At 38.8% G+C, this 23387-nt stretch overlaps 1 long non-coding RNA gene across 1 annotated transcript; it reads right to left on the bottom strand.

Moving 5' to 3' along the window:
• Positions 1–6312: 6312 nt before the first annotated feature.
• LOC137295369 (uncharacterized) lies at positions 6313–22444 on the bottom strand. The gene is made up of 3 exons (XR_010957561.1): positions 22369–22444; positions 22052–22100; positions 6313–6493 (listed from the first exon to the last, which is right to left on the bottom strand). It is a non-coding gene; the product is annotated as an uncharacterized lncRNA (long non-coding RNA).
• Positions 22445–23387: the final 943 nt, after the last annotated feature.

The following is a 23387-nucleotide window of genomic DNA, read 5'->3' as shown; positions in this document are numbered from 1 at the left end:
AGCCTGACCACCCTATCCCGTTAGTCGCCTCTTACGACAAGGATAGCCGCCTTTTATGGCAAGGATGGGTTGCTGAAGGCCTGTTCTACCCCGGGAACTTCACGGGTCGTCACAGTTATGAAGGAAGTGAAACCTCAGAGTATGGTTGGCCAAATAAAGCAGCATGAAGGTAATCTTGGGACCTATATTCAAAGCAAAACTACTTTCAAGTAGGAATAACACGACTGAAGATAAGCAATGCTGATTAAATGCCGGTAGATGTTTACCTTAATTTTACAATCACCTCCAAAATACTTTAGAAACTAAGACATAATCAGTTCTAATAAATAATACAAAACCTCTCAGGAAAATGATACCTACGGTTCACATAATCACTTACCTCCCGTGGCATCGCGGAATGATCTTTTTTTAAAAATACTAGTAATATTAGGACAGCTTGCCTTTTGATTTTATTGGCCACGAAGCTTTTAACACTGACCAGTCTTTTGTATCGAACGAGGAAGCTTACAGCACTGGAAACTCAAGAGGTCATGAATAGAATATCCAGTGGGATAGCATGCGACTCAGATGCAGTTGGATACGAAAATATCATGGACAATTCCATGATACCTACTCTCTGTGTTCAGTGAAAATGTACCGATGAATTTCACTTTAAACAAAACAGTAAACCTAATAAAGAGAAATTATGATTGCAAAATCCTCATTTTACCTTGCCGACTGAACATTTAAATCTCAGAATTTTTTAACTACCATAGCTATAAATCGCTATTATTTGTTTGTATGACAAAGGGGTATATGCGCATTAAATGAAACAACGCAGAGTTGGACTACGTTAACGCTCATCACTTACCCTACGCGCACTTGTTTCCCTATACCAGTTACTGAGCTTACCTCTTTGTAATGCAAACCAGTAATACTGATTTGAATCAATGATCGTTTGTTAAACACCTTTCATCCTAAGTTAAATAAAGAATTAAACGTTCAATTGGCAAAGAAAAGTTATCACGACTGACAATCTCAATTTCACTTTATTTGATTTACTTTATGTTCAAAATGAAATTCATCGGTACGTTTTCACTGTAAACAGGCTATATGCACGTTATACATTTTAACGCAATTTTCACTTCTTTCAGGCGTGTTTAGAAGTTGGTGAATCATATGAGGACAAACTTTATGGATAAGCAACCTCTTTATGGAAGGCTCCATCTGATTAAAGATGTTGCTCCATAAGGTTTGTCCTTATCTAACGCGCAAGATGCACATGTATCCCAGGATAGTTGGCGTACCTGTACTTTTTGACCAATTTGTACACAGAAAGAAAAGGGAATCCAAATTGGAAATGATAAAAAATCAATGTGTCTTTAGTATAAAATATTGGCCCTGAATATCAATGGAAAATGCTTTCAAATTCTAAAATCAATATCTGAAGGTATGTCTGGGTATAGTTTTAAGTCAGAATAATTTGATTGCAATGGTGAAGGTAGTAGAAAAAATGAAAAATGAAAAAAAAACCCAAAAAACATCGCCAATTCATATTCTCTTGTATATTATATTAAATGATACAGAAGTATGTTTCACATAATATTGTTGTACTGCAGCGTTACAAATTGGTTTAATGCACTTGATTGCGATGAAGATTTTGTTCTAGATTGATGTTTCTTCCGAATATGAACGACATAGTACATTGTTTGTAACATTCCAAAACTGAAATCCATTTTACGTTGTAGAAACTAAACAATTTGAGCCAAGTTTTATGGTGTATCTAGAGCAATAATATATTTTCTTTCTCTTTTTTTCCAAAAATTATTGTGACCAAGCAACATATACAATCTATCTTATCGCACGTGAGGCAGGTGTTGACAAACTCTCTTTAAGATGTCAGCGCAATGGTAAACCAATATCACTGTATACAGTTGAATATGGGTCTTTGATTATGGAAAACTATATATTGTGTCATTTCTCACTTAATACCGTATATCTAAATAATGTAAAATAAAATTCAAGTGGGATAATACTTAATTTAAGTTGAGGAAATCTACACCTTCTATTTTATGATATTGTCTGTGGATCTGGGATCTAAACTAGGAACAATGTCCTAACATGCTAATATTACGGATGGTGTGCCCTCTTGCTTTATCGTTTCTGTCAGTTCAGCGCCAACCATAATTATACAATAATGAACGCGAATTACACTAGTTTCAATATCAGTCGATAAACAGCTACTAATGGGGGACTTTGAGGGAAAGGAATCACAAGACATTTTCAATCTATTTCCGGAATATAGAAAATAGAACTGTGGGAGCGGCAGTCACCTTAAAACTTCATCTTAACAAAACACTGCCTCGTCACATCTTCCATCTCAGACTCATGTTTCAAACGTAAAACTCGCTGATCTGGAAACAGTTCTGTGATTAATATCTGGGAACAAACAAACTGATTCCAAATTATAGGGATTTCTGTCTCACTACGCAACAGTCTTGTCATCATCAGTATTGGCAACAGTTACAATCATTTACGGTCATGCGTAGAACTGCCGAATATTATACCTAGGGGAAGGGTTTAGAGCTAGCAGGTGCATGAGTGGTGATTAATTTTGGTAGGTTCAAATCATATTCTCAAGCAATGTGATTAGGCTGCTTAAAAACATAAATGTTTCTCGGGCACAACATTTCAAAAGTGACGAGGCGGTGTGACTTTTCAAAAGATTTTGATAGAAAAAAAGTGACGAGAGAGGTACACACTTCTACTCCCCCTACTCCCCAAATGGTTGATCGAGACGCGACCAAGTCAAACATATTTAAATGGCAATAAAACTTGTTACGGGCACAAATAAAAGTGACGTGCCGATGCCCGAGAAACATTTCATATTTGCCTTAGTATTCGCAAGTATTTGTACATTTGGTTTCGATTGTGTCGCTATTATGGTTGTGGGCGTTCGTGGAAAGGTGTTTCTCTGTCCAATATGGTTGGTGATGGCTCTTTTGTTCTTTTCTCTTTCTTAGTACCTTTAATGTGTGTACAAAGAAGCACGATTTCAATCGTATTGTTGAGTTTATGTATATGTTTATGGTTCTAATTGCTGTTGTTCACACCATTATAATAATCATCACAATTCATATTTTCATATGCATCATTGTTACCAATTTATTTACTTAAACATGATCCAAATAGACAAGCCCTAAATATCTATCCCAATATCAACACCATGTCCATCTACGCGACTGTAACATTAATAAAAGAAGGCCGTTATACCAAGGCTGTATTTTTGCTTAACCTTGATCTGTTTGATTGCAACGTTTCGGATTAGCTTCTCATACCGTTGTAAGTAAGAGTTCTCACAACACTGTTAGAAGCTATATTGTTATTCTCAGAATGAATGGATCACCGATTGTCAGTGACACCAGGTGTCCCGGAACCTTATGTATTTCTTGATGTCACTTCTCTGGCCATTTACGTCTTATGTGTGGGTTTCGTGGTAAAACCTCAACTGACAGATTTGCACTCGGATACACCTTAATGTAAGAAACTGTTTTTTTCAGAAAAACACTTACAAATTTCTCGATTTTTAAGGTTACCAGCTCATTCTAAATTTGAATAAAATGATGCTCTTGAAACACGTTGAAAACACACTTACGTGACACTGACATTTATGCTCTATTGTTTAAACAACTTTTCTTTTAGTTTCCATAGTGTACGACATCTAGAGATAGCTGATAGCTATGATAAAAAGTAATTCTAATCTAAGCTACGTTTCTCAACATCAGACAGACTGTTAAAAAGGAGCTTCATGAACACCACAAAGATTAGGCTCCCTGAAACGTCACTGTACGGAGTCCTCCCACGTTGGTTCCTTCTGTGCTGTGAACAAAGCCGGCCATGATTAACATTAGCACTGTCAGGAGTTGTGCCTAGTTACAGCATGATAAATTCTCCCGTCCATGAAAGTTCAACAGCTTTTTGTAAAAGGGAGTCTGAAAATTTCCAGTATGAAACTCACTGAAATGATGTGACAAAACCATACATACACACCCACGTCACCGAAAATAAAACTGAACTTGAAATGACATACTCCTGGCAACTACAATAAAACACAAATATATGTTCGAGATATAGTTCTGATCATCGACAACGTTAAAATGTGGAATTAAAGGAAATATTAATCAAGGACGTGAAACATGATTTTATGATGTAGATGTGCCACGAAACGTTCGTGATGCTTCAATATCGACAAATGAAGTCATAAGAAATGTTACATAGCATCTCTATTCACATGTTTCTCCGCTGTTGATCATGCATAACCAAAAGCATAGGTACTATTTATATATCTAGCTTGCCTGGCATGGCAGTTACGTGTTGTTTTTTTCGGGAATGTTTGTTAAGAGTTACGCCTATTTGGAGAATGCAGTGTTGACAAGCTTTGTGGTGCTTAAAAACGTGTCGACATTTAACTTTACCATCATGATAGTCCAATAGCTATTTTTGTGTCAGTGCCAAATTACCACAAATTCATTGGATTCAGTAAGTGTAAATACAAGGAGATTTCTCTTATTGCAGCTGGATGTTAGTTATGACAACGTAACGTAAGCCAAAATGGGTGATTCACTGACAGGAGGGGTTGTTGATCGTTTAGCAAAATGTCGCGTTTATGTCTCAATAAAAGTTATTCCGCTGAGCTAGCGTAATCAGGAATTATGGCATCTCCGCTCCCCAGAGGCCGTTTCATAGAATGGCAAGGAATTACCTGACACATCATGGGACAATTGTGGAAAATGAAGAAAACTCGCCAGTCTGTTTGTCTGGAACCGCTCGGAACGGCGTATAACCAAGTATCAGGTGCCTCGTATATTAGTTCTGTCAACCTGGATAGTCAGTGCCCACGATAACTGATTACATTTAAATCTGTCTCAAATTTGCAATTTCGTAATGGTCAAAGTCTACAATGGCTCTTTCTGACCGCACGAACGGAGGCGGCATTTACACCGACGGAGATATCTGACGTCAGTCTTCCGACGGAGGTCTTACAGAAGCGACAATAAACGTCCTTAACAGGGCAACAGTTACAGCGTGATAAATCGTGTGAGGATCAAAGAATCCTCTTTCTCGGCATGCTTATAATATCCATACATTAATCAGCTGTCCCATATACACAGGACACAAACTACTTGTTTGTTTGTGCAGCTAATGACATTAACAAAATATGTTTTTATAAAATATCAAAGCAAACAGATTTTTACACCTGCATATCGGAAGATGTTGTTAATTATGCGCATATATGTATATTTCAGTCAATATGGGTGCATAAAGTGTCTTTGTTCTTTCCGAAGTGATTCATTCTCGCGTTCAGCCAGCCGTCAGTCAACTAGTTCTGGAGACTTTTGATGAAGTCTTTCATGCGATCTAGTATTCCAGTGGCATGATCGGACACTGACCCTTGGTTATCTCGAACTTCATATCATCTCGAACTTGATCTCCAGGGCGGTGGAACAGCCTAGTTGTTAAAGCGCTGGCTTGTCAAGCCGACGATCCGGATTCGAATCATTGCACGGATACAATGTGTGAAACCCATTTCTGGTGTCCCCCACGGTGATGTTGCTGGAATATTGCTAAAAGCAGCGTAAAAACCAAACCAAGTCAGTCAGTCTGTCAAACTTGATCATGATGTAAAGTTTCCAGATGTGCTCTTAACAAAGTTCTAACTTTCTGTTATGAGACACCGATGGTCTCGAACAGCAAAAAATTCGACCAATAAAGATGACAATCACTGCTCAATTTGTATGTCGATTTTTCGACCTTTCAGAGACGTGCCTTCTTTGTTGTAAGTTTGTTTTTCAGTCCCAGATATATGAACCTGGTGTATATATAATAGTCTGGACAGATCATACCAGTTTTGACTTCAAAGCATTGATGTACATAATCTGAATACAAACACATGTATCACGATCCTTTGGTGGCCTTTTAGGGAGGACACGTGTTATCTATGGCAGAAATTTAGTTGAAGTCTCATATCATTTATTTGAGTAATAGTATGACATGTTGATTACATTATTGGCAAACAGGTCGCTGGTGTTGACCACTGCAGTCATCCCTATGGTCGCCAGTGTTGACCACTGCAGTCATCAAAATGGTCGCTGGTGTTGACCACTGCAGTCATCAAAATGGTTGTTGGTGTTTACCACTGCAGTCATTCCTATGGTAGCTGGTGTTGACCACTGCAGTCATCCCAATGGTCGCTGGTGTTGACCACTGCAGTCATCCCTATGGTCGCTGGTGTTGACCATTGTAGTCATCCCAATGGTCGCTGGTGTTGACCATTGCAGTCATTCCTATGGTCGCTGGTGTTGACCACTGCAGTCATCCCTATGGTCGTTGGTGTTGACCACTGGAGTCATTCCTATGGTCGTTGGTGTTGACCACTGGAGTCATTCCTATGGTCGCTGGTGTTGACCACTGCAGTCATCCCTATGGTCGCTGGTGTTGACCACTGGAGTCATTCCTGTGCATGAGCATATGTTAAAGAGAAAAGATCATTATTCGAATGGAATTTAGGATTTGATCTTACGAACAAGGAAATCACACACATTTAGTTGACTGACACCTCTATTGAATCGTGGCACCCTTACGTGCTACCCGTTCTCTTTGAAAATAAATGGTTACAGCAAAATGTCAACAGCCATTTAATTTTTCTACGCTTAACCACATGTCTACTTTAAGTGTATATATTACAGTCCGAATGACATAGTCCCGCGTTTAGCAACATTGCAGCAATACATGGAGATGACAACATTCCCGGTCTTCCTGGATGACACGGCCATTTTCAAAACAACGCCATCAACACAGTACCACGCCTCAGAAGGAGAATGGCATTGACACACATCGAATATCTTCGGGACTATCTTGCACACCAGGTTCAACTCAGAGATCATCTCGTTCAAAATCTGCATCTAAAGAATTTTAGGCGTAATCTTTCAATAGTCAGTATGTTTTCAAATCCCCAAATTTGAATCTCAGTGTGGAGGGTCGGTGCAGGTGGTACTGATGTAGTCACTTGTGGTGGTTTATGCAGTCTGTGTCATCTACAACAGTGTGATAAATCGCGTAGTCAAGGTGGCAGTGCTTTCTTGCATTGATGATGTTCAGGTTTGATGTTCAGGTTTGATGTTCAGATTGTGTATTCCTTTCAGATTCCATGTTAAATTGTAACCAAATTTCAATAACTGTTCTTTTGTTGTTGTTTTCATCAGAGTAAAATGCAGTTACCCTTTTATTACCTGTTATGTTATCAGTCGATTGTACATTATAAATAAACTTTAATGGGAGATATTGTTACCCGGCTCGTTATTAGATAACAGCTTTAAGTCCTTAAAACAGAATGTAGAATTCCTTAAGTCAGTGATCAGTCAAGGGGATGTTTCAACATTTATTGTGAGGTCAAGTACGTGTTCTATACATAAATTACATATACATAAAAGATAATAAACAGTAATCTAATAAAAACATTGTTGATGGGGAATTAGCATCTCAAACGGTAGAGCTTTTACGTATAACAGGTATAATGTTTCACAATGTCGGTCTGGATGTCAAATTTGTTCCTACCGTTGATATCACATGGCCGTGACACAATTGTAATTCAGAATGGATTTATTACAGCTGTGGTTTGGATATCAATAGAGTGGTCATTAAGACATTTACTGGTGCAATAAAAAGTAAATTGAGTTTTAAGCTGACACGTTCAATGGTATATGGTTTATGTTAACTATCCCACCGAATTTCGAAGTGTGTGACATCAGCTTGAGACATGACATGAAAGCAAAATAAAGTGACATTTCAATAGAAGCAACTCTTCAAAATGAATGTGAACTTTGTGGCAAATGATAATACATAATGATGTAATGATAAACTGTGCACTGTCACAATATAATAGATAAAGATACCTGAACAGAAATAGATACACTGTTTAAATGTTGGTTCAAGATCGTTGTTATTCACTTGTCTTCATATTGAAATATAATTTCATTTATTCCCTGTGTAAAATTTTTCGAAGGTTGATTCAAGATCGTGTATAAGTCACAAACTACTACCCATTTGTGAAAAATCTAAGAGCGTTTCAAACGTCGAATGACGTCACAGAGGTGGCATAACTAGAGATTATTACACGCTTACGATCGGGTAATACGTAATTTCACACTCGTTTAAGTCGTAGGGCACAAATGGTACACTTTAAGAATTTCTTTACCCATTTTATCCATTTCCATCTTTGCGATAAAACGCAGTAAGCAAGTATGGCGGCCCTTTTCATTGACGTCACACACGACGAAACAATGAACAATGAAGAAACAATGGTCGCTAGGGAAAAGTGATAAGTGAACATGTGCACATACAGCTTGCTCATCTTGATCTGATCATGAATACTAACGAATTGCGCGACTGTGTCACAACTGATTGGGTCTATCATTGTGAAGGGGTGCACCTTTGTCAGTAGATTGTTTACAGCAGACATAAGAGGCTGCCGTTTGAAATCTCAGTGTTGAGAAATTGTCAGCAATGTTCTAACGTTCTATAACAAAAACTACAGATGGTGTCATGTTTCCGCTGTATGTATTCTTTGCACGAAAGCAACATTTATAACATTCTCTTCTCCCCTATTTAATGAAGCTAACTCGACCTGCCGTTTGCGTCATTTGGCCTCCCGGGTCATGCATATGTAGAGTAGCTCAGGTAAAGGTTAACAAGCTGTATGATATTTATGACACTGATTATGTTTCACCATACGGGTAATAAAGGTCATGGTATGGCGGTTGCTGAAGTCATATGGGATGGGAAACATTTTACTTCTTCGTCGCAAAGGAAAATACATTTGTCCAAAACAACAACAAAATGGGCAAATGTTATCGATAAAGTTTTTGAAACGCAAGCTTTTTTTCTGAAGGGCCATTCAGTTGTTTACTACATCTTCACATTGTACGTCATCATCGAGAAAAAACAATGTCGAAGAAGAAAACAGATATACGTGGCTTTCATTGATTTTAAAAAAGCTTTTGATTTAATTTGTAAACAGAGATAGACTATGGAAATTACTCTAGGTTTTGTGTTCACATGTGATTGTAGTCTCAGGCAAGCGGTCCCGTAGTGAAAAGGCTTTAATGAAATTAACTATAAACGTAAGGAAATTAGGAACAATACCACTGGAAGTATTTTTTAAAAATAAATGACAACCAAATTCAGGCGATATACTTGCATGGGTGAGAGGTATGAGCAACATGAAGTTAGAAACGGATTCGGGATTGGGGATTCGAGATTGGGGATTCGAATCCCGAATCTGAATTTTTACTTCACATCCTGGACTCAAATCCTGAATTTGAAATTCCAGATTTTTCTTTTCTAGATTCAGCATTGCATGTATGTATGTATGTATGTATGTATGTATGTATGTATGTATGTATGTATGTATGTATGTATGTATGTATGTATGTATGTATGTATGTATGTATGTATGTATGTTTTTTTCAGATTCGGGATTTAAAACAAGCTTTACATGCATACATGCATACACACACACACACACACACACACACATTTTATACTAATTCCTACGTTCGAACGATAAAATACTGGCTTAGGTTAATGGCAATGTATGATGGACGTGTATAATATGATATAGTACCTAGACATAGCTGAGTACCACACGTGGGCGTCTGAGATCGGCCATATACTTTGCTCGCACAGCTTTGGATTTGTCTGGTATTCACAAGCAGTCGGTGATCCGTGTGCTTTTATTCACATTCTTAGAGAACGCTTGATCAATACGGTTTATCAAAATTAGACATCTACACTTGAAAAAACTCACGTTACACGTTGTATGCACAATATAAGAGTCTTCCTGAACCTGAGAGATATCTATCCTTAACTTTGGATTATAAATTCCGTAAAGTATTGGTCAAATTCAGAGCTGATGTATTACGTTTAAAGAATACCGTAGATTTTGCAAAATATTTGATGTATCTCAAAGAAATTGTCCTGTGTGTAAAGTAGACTTAGAAGAAGCTTATAAAGATCTTCCGCAAAGATTTTTGCTTGACAACTTGAAAGTAAATATGATATATTTAAAATATCCTTAAACAAACCTGAAGACATAATTAATCTAGCCCGTTTTATCTGTTATGCAAACACAATAAGAGAAAGGTTAGAATAATAGAAACTAGTATTAGAATTATATTTATAAAAATGCAGTACCGACACACGTGCACATATATGTGCTCTGATATTTCCCATTGGGGATGTAACTAAAGGAAAAAACAACTCAGGCAGACAGGTAAATGCTGAATCCTTTAAAAACTGTTTCATGTTTATATGCCTGTTTCGAAGATGTATATTACTAATATGTATATGAGCCTGTGGGCTTCATACGTAATAAAAAATAACTCATCCTGTATTATCATCTAAAAATATAGATAACATTCAAACTGAATAATACTTAAATTCAGTGTACAAGCAATCTACAAGTCCTAACTTATTCTTTGCTTTAGTAGGATGCCTCTTTTATTATATTTTCTGACGGTCTGGGATGCAGGCAAGGAGGAGTAATATCACGATAGACGTGTATAGTGGATGGACTGCCATTTTGCTTTATGCTTTCAATGATTTTATTAGCTCAGAATCAGATGTGCTTGAGACTGGATGAACGCGACCTGCGCCAATTTAAATATCAGTCGATAATGGGGGACTTTGAATGAAAATGATCTCAGGACCCTCTCAACGCTCTATGAAAGCCATTTTTTGAACTTCTATTTCCGTACCATCGAAAATAGAACTGTGAGAGAGTCTATGACCTTAAAGCTTCATCTTAACAAAACACTGCTTCGTTACATCTTTCATCTCAGACTCATTTTTCAAACGTCAAACTCACAGATCTGGAAGCAGTTCTGTGATTATATCTGGAAATAAACACACTGATTCCAAATTATAGGGATTTTTGTCTCAGTACGCAACAGTCTTGTCAACAGCAGTATTGGCGACAGTTGCAATCATTTGCGGTCATGCACAGAACTGCCGAATATTATAGCTAGGGGAAGGTGACAGGGCTGGCAAGATGCGGTGATGTGGTGATTAATTTTGGCATGTTGAAATCATATTCTCAAGCATTATGATTAGTATTAGCAAATATTTGTATGTTTGGTTTCGATTGTGTCGCTGTTTGAAAACCAGGTTGTGGGTGTGCGTGGGGTGATGTTTCTCTCTTCAATATCGTTGGTGATGGCTCTTTTCTTCTTTTCTCTTTTTCAGTACCTTTAATTAGTTTACTAAGAAGCACATTTTCAGTCGGTTTGTTACTTTGTTGTATTGTTATCGTTCTAATTGTTCTTGTTCATCACCATTGTGATAATTATCATCAGTGATATTATCATCACTATTATCATTTTATGTAAACTTAAACACAACGAACTGGAATCAAATTCAAACCACTGCCTTAATTGTAAGATCCAAACATACAAGCTCTAAAGCTTCCCAAATATCTACACCATGTCCAGCTACGCGACATTGTAACTCTAATATAACGAGGCCATTTCAGGAAGGATATATTTTCGCATTGTGGGCAATAGTCATAGTCTTCAACCTTGATATGTTTGATTGTCATCATTGGATGTCATGAATAATAACCAAAGGGAGTGAGTGAGTGAGTGAATGAGTGAGTTAAAGTTTCACGTCACATCGTCACATTTTAGCCATATCGTGACGAGAACATGTGACGTTTATACAGAATATGTATATTTGATAAAATCTGTCATCAACTATAAAAAACGAGAATATTACAGTTCGAATTAAAACTTGTGTGTGAAGTTAAAACTAATAGCACAATTTGGACTATACAGAATACAGAAAACAGGCTATAGATTGCCAACAATTGAAGATGGTTAACCATACTAGAGACCATGGGGACATATCTGCATGGACCCTAGTTGGATTTTGATAAGACAATTGTTATACTGTGTGGATTACAACTTGTTTATCTTAATATGATGCGATGTTTCGCTCTAGACTCTCGCAAGCTGTATCACTTCTTTCACTTGACCACAATGGTATAAAAAACTAAATCGATAACTGCTTTATGATTATTCTGAGAATGAAAATGATCACCGATTATCTGTAACACCAAGTGTTCGGGAACTCTCTCTTATGTAAACTGACCGGCAAAAGAAAGTATACCAAAGGTTTTAAAGAAATATATTTGTAGGTACCTGCAAAATATATTCACGTGCACGTCGTGAATAAAACGTTGAAGGGTTAAAGTGTATAAACCTTGATTTGGGGCCTCTCCCAGAGTTTCACTAGCACTGGGGGTACAAAAGTTGAACGTGAGAAGGTCATAGGTATGCTCAAGATGGGGTTGACACACGTCAATGTTGCAAGAACCTTCGGCTGTCTCTAGACTGCTGCAACCTTACATTCAGACGGAACAGACACAAGACACGTTCCCGTTTCAACAAAGCTCTGGTTAGCCTTTGATCCCTAAGAACATTTCATGAGATCTGAATGCTACGAGAAATGTTTCGAGATCTTAGTCCTAATAAAGCTTTGTGAAACGGGACCTAGACCAATAGGTGGGAGACCGCGAGCAACAACACCAGCTGAAAACTGAGGCATTTGAGGATGTTACTCTTGAGAAACCGTTTCCTGGCGTTAACGTTATCAGCGGCGAATTACCTTGATCATCGTCTCAGTCGATACATGGTGGCTACACGTCTTCGGCATGTATTTGACCCAAATTACAGGTGTTGATCCCTGAACACACGTCAAAGACTGAGTTGCACCACTGCATAATGTCTGCGTGACTTGCTTGTCTGGGTCAATCATAATGACCTCTTGAAAACCTTGTATACTTTCTTTTGCCGGTCAGTTTAGTTGCTGTCATTGCTTTTGCCATTAAAGCCTCAGGTGTGAGTTTCCTGCTAAAACCTCATCAGACACACTATCACTCGGATACATACAGTTTTTAGTCATTGGTTAAGGATTATGACAGAAAACCACCCATACAATTCTTGGTTTTTATAAGTTTCCAGTTTCTTCCAAATGTGAATAAACTGATGCTTTGGAAACATGTAAAACAAACACTTACATGACGCTGACATTCATATCCCATTTACAGTTCTTTCTGTGTCCATATTCTAAGAAATCTAGACAGAGCTACGATAAAGAATAACTGTAATCTATGCTACGTTTGCTGCGTCTTAACATTTTGCAAACTGTTAAAAAGTAGCTTCACGAACTCCACAAAGATCTGGCTTTTAGAAACGTCATTGTACAGAGTCCTCCCACGTCAGTCCTGTGAACAAAGACCACTATGTTTAACACTAGTACTGTGAGGAGTTGTATCTAGTTTAAGCATGATAGATTCCACCGTCCAGGGAAAGTTTTTTGTGAAAAAGGAGTCTGAAAATTTCCTGAATGAAACTCAATGTAATGACATGACAAAACCATACAAGCACACCCACATCAAACCTAAAATTGAACTTGGAAATGCTATACGCGTGGCAACTACAATGGAACCTAAAATTGTTCCAGATATTTTTCTGACTGTCGGACAATGCTAAAAAGTGTAAGTCTTACAGCGAATATTATTCCTGCTTTAGCGAAAGGACATGCAACGTATTCTTTAAGAAAAAATGTGCCCTGAAATAACGTTGCTGGTGTGAAATGTCAGTCAAAAGAAATGCGACATAACATTTCTATTCATATATTTCTCTATTGTTAATCCGAAAATGTGTAGTGTTATCGTCCTTATCGTATAACTAAAAGGACACTGCTCGATTTATGCTGATGAAATGCATTATGCTATATTGTTTGTAAACTCTGATTGGAAATAACAGATATGGACCCTTGAACAATAATGTACGTTTACTTGATTGTTTTCTCGTCAAATATTGATCCAATTCTTATAAACGGATAATAATTGTATCTTGGATGGATTCTGCTGAAAATTGGAAAAAAATGCCTAATTTCATACTGGAACGTCTAATGAAAAGGGTCGCACGACAGTTACAACGCTCACTAAGTCCATGTTGTCCATGTTTTCATGAGCATAGACAATAAAACTGTGAGAGTCCATGACCTTACAACCTCATGTGAACAAATATCGCTTCGTCCCAGACCCGCATCTTTCATCTCAGACTCATTTTTCAAACGTCAAGCTCACAGATCTGGAATCACCTCTGTGATTAATATCTCGGAATAACTTCACTGAATCCAGATTATACAGGTATTTTTAACGATATCCCTTAGTCTTGACATCATCCATATTGGCGACGATCAGAGTCATTTGCGGTCATGCGCAGACACAATACCTAGAGGAAGATGATTGGGCAGGCAGAGTGCCTGGGTGGTCATGTCGCAATCGCCACATGTATAAGGCAATATGATTAGCATTAGGAATTTTTTAATATTTGGTTTAGATTGTGAATGCTATTTGAAGAACAGGGTTTGGGCGTGCATGTGGGGAGGTGTCTCTCTCTCGTCCTCCTTCTCACACGTTTCCCCTCCATTCTTTACCTCTCTTCAGAAGGACAGAGACACTGTACTATCCATGTGATGGTGCCAGTGCCTTTATTTCATCGACTAAGCAGCACAATATCAGGGACATTGTTAATGGTATTTTTATTGCTGCCATTATTGTTATTGTTCATCACCATTATGATACTGATAATTATTACTTATGTTATCATCACTATAATCAATGTATATACATAGAAATACACAGTGTGCGGGAATGAAATGCACACCTTTGGCGTGATTGTAGATTCCAAACATATAAACCCTAAAACTGGCCCAAACTTTTCAAACTTACTAGATAAAGACTTAAACTCCCTCAATATACACATCATGACCATCTGCGGGACATTTAAGTTTAATATATCAAGGTCGTTTCAGTATGGATATATAACTTTGCTTATCAATAGACAATAGAATTTATTCAGCCTTATAAGAAAGATTGTGGCTTTAGGGGTATTCTCAGAGTGAATGTTACATAAATAGATCGCTGATTATCGATACCTCTAGGTGTCCATTGAACCATTTCTCATGTAGTTGTTGCTGTCATTGCATTGGCCATGCTAAAACCACATCAGAGTTCCACTCGGATACACTTTGGGTCCCTTTAAAAGGAAACTTAAGAAACGCAACAAAAGATTAGGTTCTCTGAAACCACATTTACGAAGTCCTGCCACATCTGCACCTTCTTCAATGCTTTGAACTAAACCGGCTATGGTTATAACATTATCCCTGTAAGAGACTGCACAGATGATAGATTCCGCCATCCAAGAACAGGTTTGAAGAATTTTTGGTTTTGTTTAAACGGGGAGTCTCAAAACTTTCTGAAAGTCATTGTAGTGATCAAAAAAGATACATACACACCCATATCGCATTTACATGCAGAATTCGTTCCTGTTTTAGTCTAATGACGTGAAACATATTTACTTTAAGACAGATGTGCAGCAAAATAACGTTGTTCGTGATGCTTCAATATCGACAAATGAAGTCAAAAGAAATGTTGCATAACATCTCTGTTCACATGCTTCTCCCCTGTTGATCATGCATAACCAAAAGCATTTGGCCCGGTACTATTCATTATAGTTTAAGCTTGCCTCACATGACATTCACGTGGACGCTTTTTCAGGAATTTCTGTTAAGAATTACAGCTATCTGGAGAATACAGTTCTGACATGCCCAGTGCTGACACTTTACCATCATGATTGTCCAATAGCTATTTTTTTTTGTGTCAGTGCCAACTTACCACAAATTCATTGGATTCAGTAAGTGCAAATACAAGGAGATTTCTGTCATTGCAGCTGGACGTTAGTTATGACAACGTAACGTAATCCAAAATGGGTGATTCACTGACAGGAGGAGTTGTTGATCGTTAGCAAAATGTCGCGTTTATGTCTCAATACAAAGCCTTTCCGCTGAGCTAGCGTAATCAGGAATTATGGCATCTCCGCTCCCCAAAGGCCGTTTCATAGAATGGCAAGGAATTACCTGACACATTATGGAACAATTGTGGAAAATGAAGAAAACTCGCCAATCTGTTTGCCTGGAACAGTTCAGAACGGCGTATAACCAAGTATCAGGTGCCTCGTATATTAGTTCTGTCAACCTGGATAGTCAGTGCCCACGATAACTGATTACATTTAAATTTGTCACAAACTGGCAATTTCGTAATGGTCAAAGTCTACAACGGTTCTTTCTGGCCTAAGGAAATGTCGTAAATGAAAACTGGTTAAAGCTGGAAAACGCAAGCCATTACAACTGGAACTGGAAAATGGCCGCACAAACGGAGACGGCATCTACACCGACAGAGATATCTGACGTCGGAGGTCTTACAGAAGCGACAATAAACGTTCTTAAAGGGGCGACAGTTACAGCGTGATAAATCGTGTGAGGATCAAAGAATCCTCTTTCTCGGCAGGCTTATAATATCCATACATTAATCAGCTGCCCCATAATACACAGGACACAAACTACTTGTTTGTTTGCACAGCTAATGGCATCAACAAAATATGTTTTTGTAAAATATCAAAGCAAACAGATTTTTACACCTGCATATCGGGAGCTGTTGTAAATTACGTGCAGTATCACATGAAAAACAGAGTCATAAATCTTTCAATATGATGGCAGTTAAGGTTCTTTGTTCTTTCCAAAGAGACGGATTCGTGTGTTCAGGTGTTGTTAATTAGATATTCAGTGCAGTTCTGGAGAATATTGATGAAGTTTTAACGTAGTCCAATATTTCATCATGAAGAGTCATATATGTGCAGCCTGATATTTAAATATTCATACATTCGTCATTCATTGTTCAACTTGGCCATCTCGTCATCTCGATTTCGATGTAACGTTTCCAGAGAGTGCAGATGAGTTCTTAACATCGTTCAGATTTTAGCCAAATGAATAACTGCTCTATAGTACGGTAAATCTATTTTTCGACATTTGAGAAATGTGTTTTGTTGGTTGTGTGTTTCATGTGTGTGAAGTCTGGACTGACCATCATGTGACTGACCTCATGAGCATCGATGTACATAGCTTGAATACGAACACCAGTTCCTGTTTGTAACTCTGTAGGAAGAATATGTGGTATTTATGAAATGAATTCATTGAACATCTTAAATTGCATTTAATTACGTGTGTGTAGATTAGGGGGAAAGTCGCCTATGGCGTCTACCATCTCTGTCAAACATACATTATGTACAAACACGTGTTGACAAAAGAATGACCAACCAAAACATCCACAAATTTATTGAATGAATCATAGCACCCAAGAACTTCTTGTTATCCGTTTCAGCAGTGTCATGTTAAGTGCATTATATTGATCGGAGTGATATGACCCCAGTCCGCTTTTAGAAGTGTTTCAGCAGTATGGTCAAGGACTGGATCAAACCCATGTAGGAATCGAACTCGGACCTGCGGTGTGGCGATCAAACACGTTACCCACCAGGCCAACTCACCGGACCCATGCCAGTCTAAGCTATTGGAAGAGTTCATTAGTAGGTTATCTATTTATATATACGTTTGTGGCATGGAGTAGTGATGTAAAGAGTTATTGCCCTTGACACAAAACCACATATCTTCCAGAGCTCTGGATACAAACACACACATAAAACTCATCAGTGGCTTCTCTGAGCAGACCCCCCGTGACCATGCTGGCAAACTGACGCATTAACATAGATCACACAGTTCATTTTGAGCGGTGGGTATAGTAAAAGTCACTGTTATAACGTCCGGAACAAATAGGTGACTCCAGACCGATCGTTCGTGTAGTCGTCATGTGACGTATCTCACCACGTCACACAGGCGTTACATCTGGTTTTAGTTTGCCGGCTACAGTGTAGACGGTGCAACATGGTGTTGGTCGTTTGTAACAATTTTCTCACGTTGATCATGTCTGGCGTCGGTGTCATCACTCACACGACGTTAGGATGGGAGTTTTACACCGGATGGTCCTGCCCTGAAAGGTTAAAGGCGAGTCGTCATTAACTGCCTGAACAGTTAGTCAAGAAGAGAAAAGTTCAAGTCACAGACAAAGGTTCTCTCTGCGTCAGACATTCTGACCGAGTCCATCAAATACCGTCTGAGAGTGACATGATTTGCACGAGAGCCTTAAGTAATCAACTCCACTTGGCTTAATTGCCTATCATGCTAGGTCCCCCGCTGCTCTGTTAGTGATATGGTACATGAATCTTTATTTCGGCAGGACGTTTGTAACGAAGTGACCCTGGACTGCCGAGCGTAGCCACAACAATCTGCCCTTTCCGCTGACCACGAGCTCCACGTGCAATCTTTGTGCTGGCTTCCGGTCTTTCCTTATCGCCCCCTGTCGGCGAAAAGAAGAAAAGGCCAAGTCTTAACTGTCTTTACCTGACAGACTATTTGCTCTTTTCTGAGAAGACGGGACAAAGGCAACTTTCACATACCTTCCCCAAGGCATTACAGAACCTTTAGTAGTTTGCCTCGGAGTCGTCCGTCTAAAGAATGGGTGATCTTCATAGTTTTTTGTATCTTGGTATGGAAGGATTGAATAAGCGCAAAATGTGATCTTGTAAGTACTGAGAAATAACACGTTTGGATGGTACACTCTCATCAGTCATTTAGTAATTTGGTCTGAAATGTGACAATGTCCTGTTGATCGTTGGATTTACGAAAACCTTACCATCAGTCCACCAGTCATGGGCCCGCTTTGTCTAACTTTATGATAACGTATAACGGAACTAGACATGCTAAGAGAGACGCCATATACTGCATCCAGCCAAACACCTCAACATATGTAGTTCGGTTTCAAAAGCATAAGGGTAGAGATGCATGTTTTTGATGAGGGTGGAAAGGAAAGGCTGTAATTAATCCGTAATCTTGTCGGTAGTCAATGTACAGCTTCCGGACTGTAGAAGACAGGACACGCACGTGCGCACGCACGCACACACACACACCTTTAAATAAAAGATACGATAATACACTGTGACTGCACTGTGCGGGTGCTTAACTACAGCTATGCTTTGCCCATGCTTGAGTGAAAAATGTAGTACTGTTAAAAAGGTATACCAAACACGGCAGGCTATACATGCGGTGACAAGTCAATCACTTTGCATGTTGTTAGATCGTATTCAGAAATACACTACATACGTGTTTTTATTTTTCCTATAATACTTTATGCCAACTATGCACCATGTTTCTTACAAAACATGTATTTCTGCTGATCTATGATTTGTTCATATTCATATACATAAAAATATTTGACGTGCGTACATGAGACATTGACGAAATAACTCTCCAACATCCTTAAACCGTCTCGCATTCCAGGGACTGTACGTGTGCAATACCTTGCTTGATGACCTCACAAATCAGCGTTAAGCAAAACGAAGAAACGGACATAAAATCAGAGTTTGTGCGCCAAGACCGTTACTCCAGGCAATGCTGGTGCTGAAACCCAAGGTACACTTGAGGTCATGATTAATACGAAATGGTCGTCTGAAGACAGGGGAAGATTAGTAATCGTGTGAATCCTCTGGTATGTGCTCTTCCCCTAGCACTATCCTGGCCATCCATTTTGTGAGATCGTGAGGGACCCTGTCGTGTAGCTGGGAACGAGATGAAGAGGATTGAATGCAGGTCTGTGATCAGGCTGAGGATAAATGTGTCTGATCAGGGTGGGGATGAATGCCAGTAATCAAGGTGGAGATGGTGGTCAGTGATCAGGGTAGAGAAGAATCTCTGTGATCAGGGTGAGGATGAATGTCAGTGATCAGGGTGGTGATGAATGTCTGTGATCTGGATGGAAATGAATATCGGAAATCACGGTGGCGATACATGTTTGTGATCAGGGTGGAGATACATTTTGTGTTTAGGTTTGTCCATAAATATATTCGCGATCAGGGTGGAGATAATAATCAGGTCACATTTAGGCTCTAATCCCATATAAGATAATGTGCAATGCTTCCTATCACTAGTGGTATCGTGTTTCCTATTACTAATACTATTGATACCGTGATTTCTGTTGTTATTTCTAGTGATAAAATGCTTCCTATCACAATTGATACCGTGCCTCCTATTACAAGTACTATTGATAACGAGCTTCCTGTTACTATTACTACTGCACAGTGCTTCCCATTACTACTGATACAATGCTTGATACGACTATTCATATCGTGACTCCTGTTGCTTCTACTACTGATACCGTGCTTCCTATTACTATTACTACTGATACAATGCTTCCTGTCACTATTGATATCGTCCCATTTGTTATATAATTAACTGTACTATTGATAACGAGTTTTCTATTACTATTACTACTGTACAATGCTTCCTATTACTACTGATACAATGCTTGATACGACTATTGATATCGTGTCTCTTGTTGCTTCTACTATTTATACCGTGTTTCCTATTACTGTTACTACTGATACAATGCTTCCTATCACTAGTGATACCGTGCTTCCTGTTATTATTGATATCGAATTTTTTACTGTTGACACTATGCATAATACCACTATTATCGTTGATGTCACGCTCTCTATTACCATCACAGTAGCTATAATGTTTCATACATCAGAGAAATAGATACCGTACACAACATAAAATAGGAATGTTGGTGAAATAGCATGCACCGAATCGAACAGCAAGTTAAAGATCTAATTCATTGTAGGAATGCCCCGGATGACGTCAAGTCTCCTGTAAATACCGACTGTAACATACACCCCAGAGAATATTCAGTCTATTTGTCAAAGTCTGCATTTCATATTTTATGGTACATTTATAACCTAAGCGCGAATGATCTGGTTATGTTTTGCTTACAGAAAACAAATACTCGGCTATTTGCGAATTACCTCCAAAATACTCTCGGTAGTAAAAAACGTCTGCGATGTTCAGAAGAAATGAGTGCGTGTGTGAGGGATGTTATCACTTGCAACCACTTGGTGTTCTTTGCGCATCCGCTTCGTGGAGTCAGCTCGCTGATTGTGCGACTCGATGCATTATGGTACTTCATGCTTGACCCGTGGCATTACTAACGCGTCGCGCGTGCGCTCTTCTTTAGATAGTTGACAGAAAAAGCTGTCTCGATCTGTCTTCCAGATCCCTTGAGAATAAATTAAGAGATGATTTCAACTTAGGTCTGGGGTGATTTGACAAGTATAGATTGTCTCCCTTTTAGGTTCTATCAAAATCTATAGGCCACAAATGAGATTATAGTTAACTTTATATTTACCAGTTAATCTTAGTTCTGTCCTCGTATTTATATCCAATGCGTGGGAGTAAACTGACATATTTTGAACCTTCTCCTCGAAATATTCGCAAGACTATTTAGAAGATCGTAAGAAACGGTAAAGACAAGATAATTAATGGCTGGCAAAGTATATGCTACAGTTATAGGATAAATAAGTTGTCATCCATAAATCATTTATCTTGCCTTTGTCTTCTCATTGTTATCCAAGTTTACTCAATGCCAGAAATTAAACAATTATTATAGAAGAGAGAAGAATGTGCAGCCTTCAACCTAACTTACTTAATAACTACTCCTGTCAATCGAACGCTACTTCTTCGGCGTGGGACCCGCGAAGGTCCTGGGGCAGAATAGGCCTTCAGCATCCCATGCTTTCTATAAAAGGCGACTATGCTAATGGCTTCAACCTCAAATAACATTTGAATGGTGTAGTGAAGAATCTTAATATTCGAAAACCTTTATCTCTGATGTCGAACATCAGGCAGGGTAACGACAAGTATCAGTAGTCTTTGGAGCATGTTCATCTATTTGAAGAACGCTGGGGGATTCTGGGTTACGCAGCAATCTATGCTGGTTGTACGTCGACCACAATGATCAGCCAATCAGGTTCCTTGACTCACATTGCGTGTCACGGTATCCTTACGGCATGGAATACCAGCATCATCGATCACTGGATCATTGGGTCTTGATAAGACTTTTTCGTGCCTCCACCATACAGTTGGAATATTGCAGCATTACACATACGCGCAAGTAAACACGTTCGCACACAAACCCAAGAGCATACCTTCAGTGCATTCTTACCTTTAATACATTCTTATCAAGGACATTCCACGAACAGAGCCCATTAACTCTGAAACAGAATCGTCACATAGAACCGATCCGTCATGATCAAAGAATGTATCCGATGTGTACAACCGTCATCGTGTATGGAAATAAGATAAACAGACAATATGTATGGAACGTAACATTGGTATTTTTAAGATTTGGGCTGATATTTTTAACTACCGTTCTGGCTGAGACACGAACTACAAAATATCCACGTGCATTTCTTAGCGTAACGTTACAGCTGCCGAAAGGCCTCGACAGTTTCACATATCGGTCAAAACAACTGCGCTTACCCCATATCAGAGTTATGTCAACCTTGCAGGTTATTTCGCATGAGTCTTTCTTGTCAGTCCGAACTTCTAAAAGAATCCTAGAACATCGGTAAAAAGCCCAAGGTGCAATGCTGTTATGGTGGTGATAAGAGTTTGCTGTGTATAATATCTTAATCGCCAACATTTCCTCCACGCTTGGAATAGTTCGGCCATTTTCTGGCATTCTGTGCCGTATCAGTTTAGAATTTCTCCAACACATTCCCCACGTGCTTTGAAGCATTGAATAATCGCGATGAAATGATTTGCATGGCAACTTCTGATTCTTATAGATAGTACTTAAATGCCGAGCATCATTATCACGCAGTACAACGAACTTACGATATTTCTGCATTACACTTTCTTCCACAGTTTCATAGGGCGATGGGGTAGGCCAGTGGTTAAATGAGTAGTCTTACGCTGCTTTTAGAAATATTTTAGCAATATCACGGCGTGGGACATCAGAAACTGGCTTCACTCACGGTACCCATGTGGGGATCTTCTCGACCTTCGGCGTGACGAGAGAAATCTGTGACCATTACGCTACGACTGGTCAAGCTGAAGACACAGGTTTGATTCCCTTCATGGATATAGAGTGTGAAACCACTCTCCTTCGATATTGCTAAAACCTTACTCATTTGCTCAGTTCAGTTGTAACAGTTACGCTATGCTCGAGTGGAGTCGCCTAGTTATTGTTTGTTCTTCACGAGTTCGATTCTCAACAAAGGTACTATATGTGAGGTCATTTGTGGTAACCCTCGCCTAATATAACTGTCACTGCAATATTGTAAAAAGCGACGTAGAAACAAGACTCAGTCAGGGTGGTAAACCGTTTTCTCATTTACTCAAAAGGAACTGCAAAGTTCCGTTCCTTCAATGATCGTGGGTTCGAATCCAGGTTCGCCTCTTTTATGTTTCAAGGTTTGTCAGTACCATCACCGTGTTCGTTGGGTTCAGTAACATGGCATAAATGTCTAAACCAGACAACGATTTGGACATTCGGA

The sequence above is a fragment of the Haliotis asinina genome, chromosome 8, assembly GCF_037392515.1.
Source record: "Haliotis asinina isolate JCU_RB_2024 chromosome 8, JCU_Hal_asi_v2, whole genome shotgun sequence".
Classification (NCBI taxonomy): Eukaryota; Metazoa; Mollusca; class Gastropoda; order Lepetellida; family Haliotidae; genus Haliotis; species Haliotis asinina.
The sequence above is the reverse complement of the archived record's forward strand: the minus strand, read 5'-3'. Positions and strand labels throughout refer to the sequence as shown.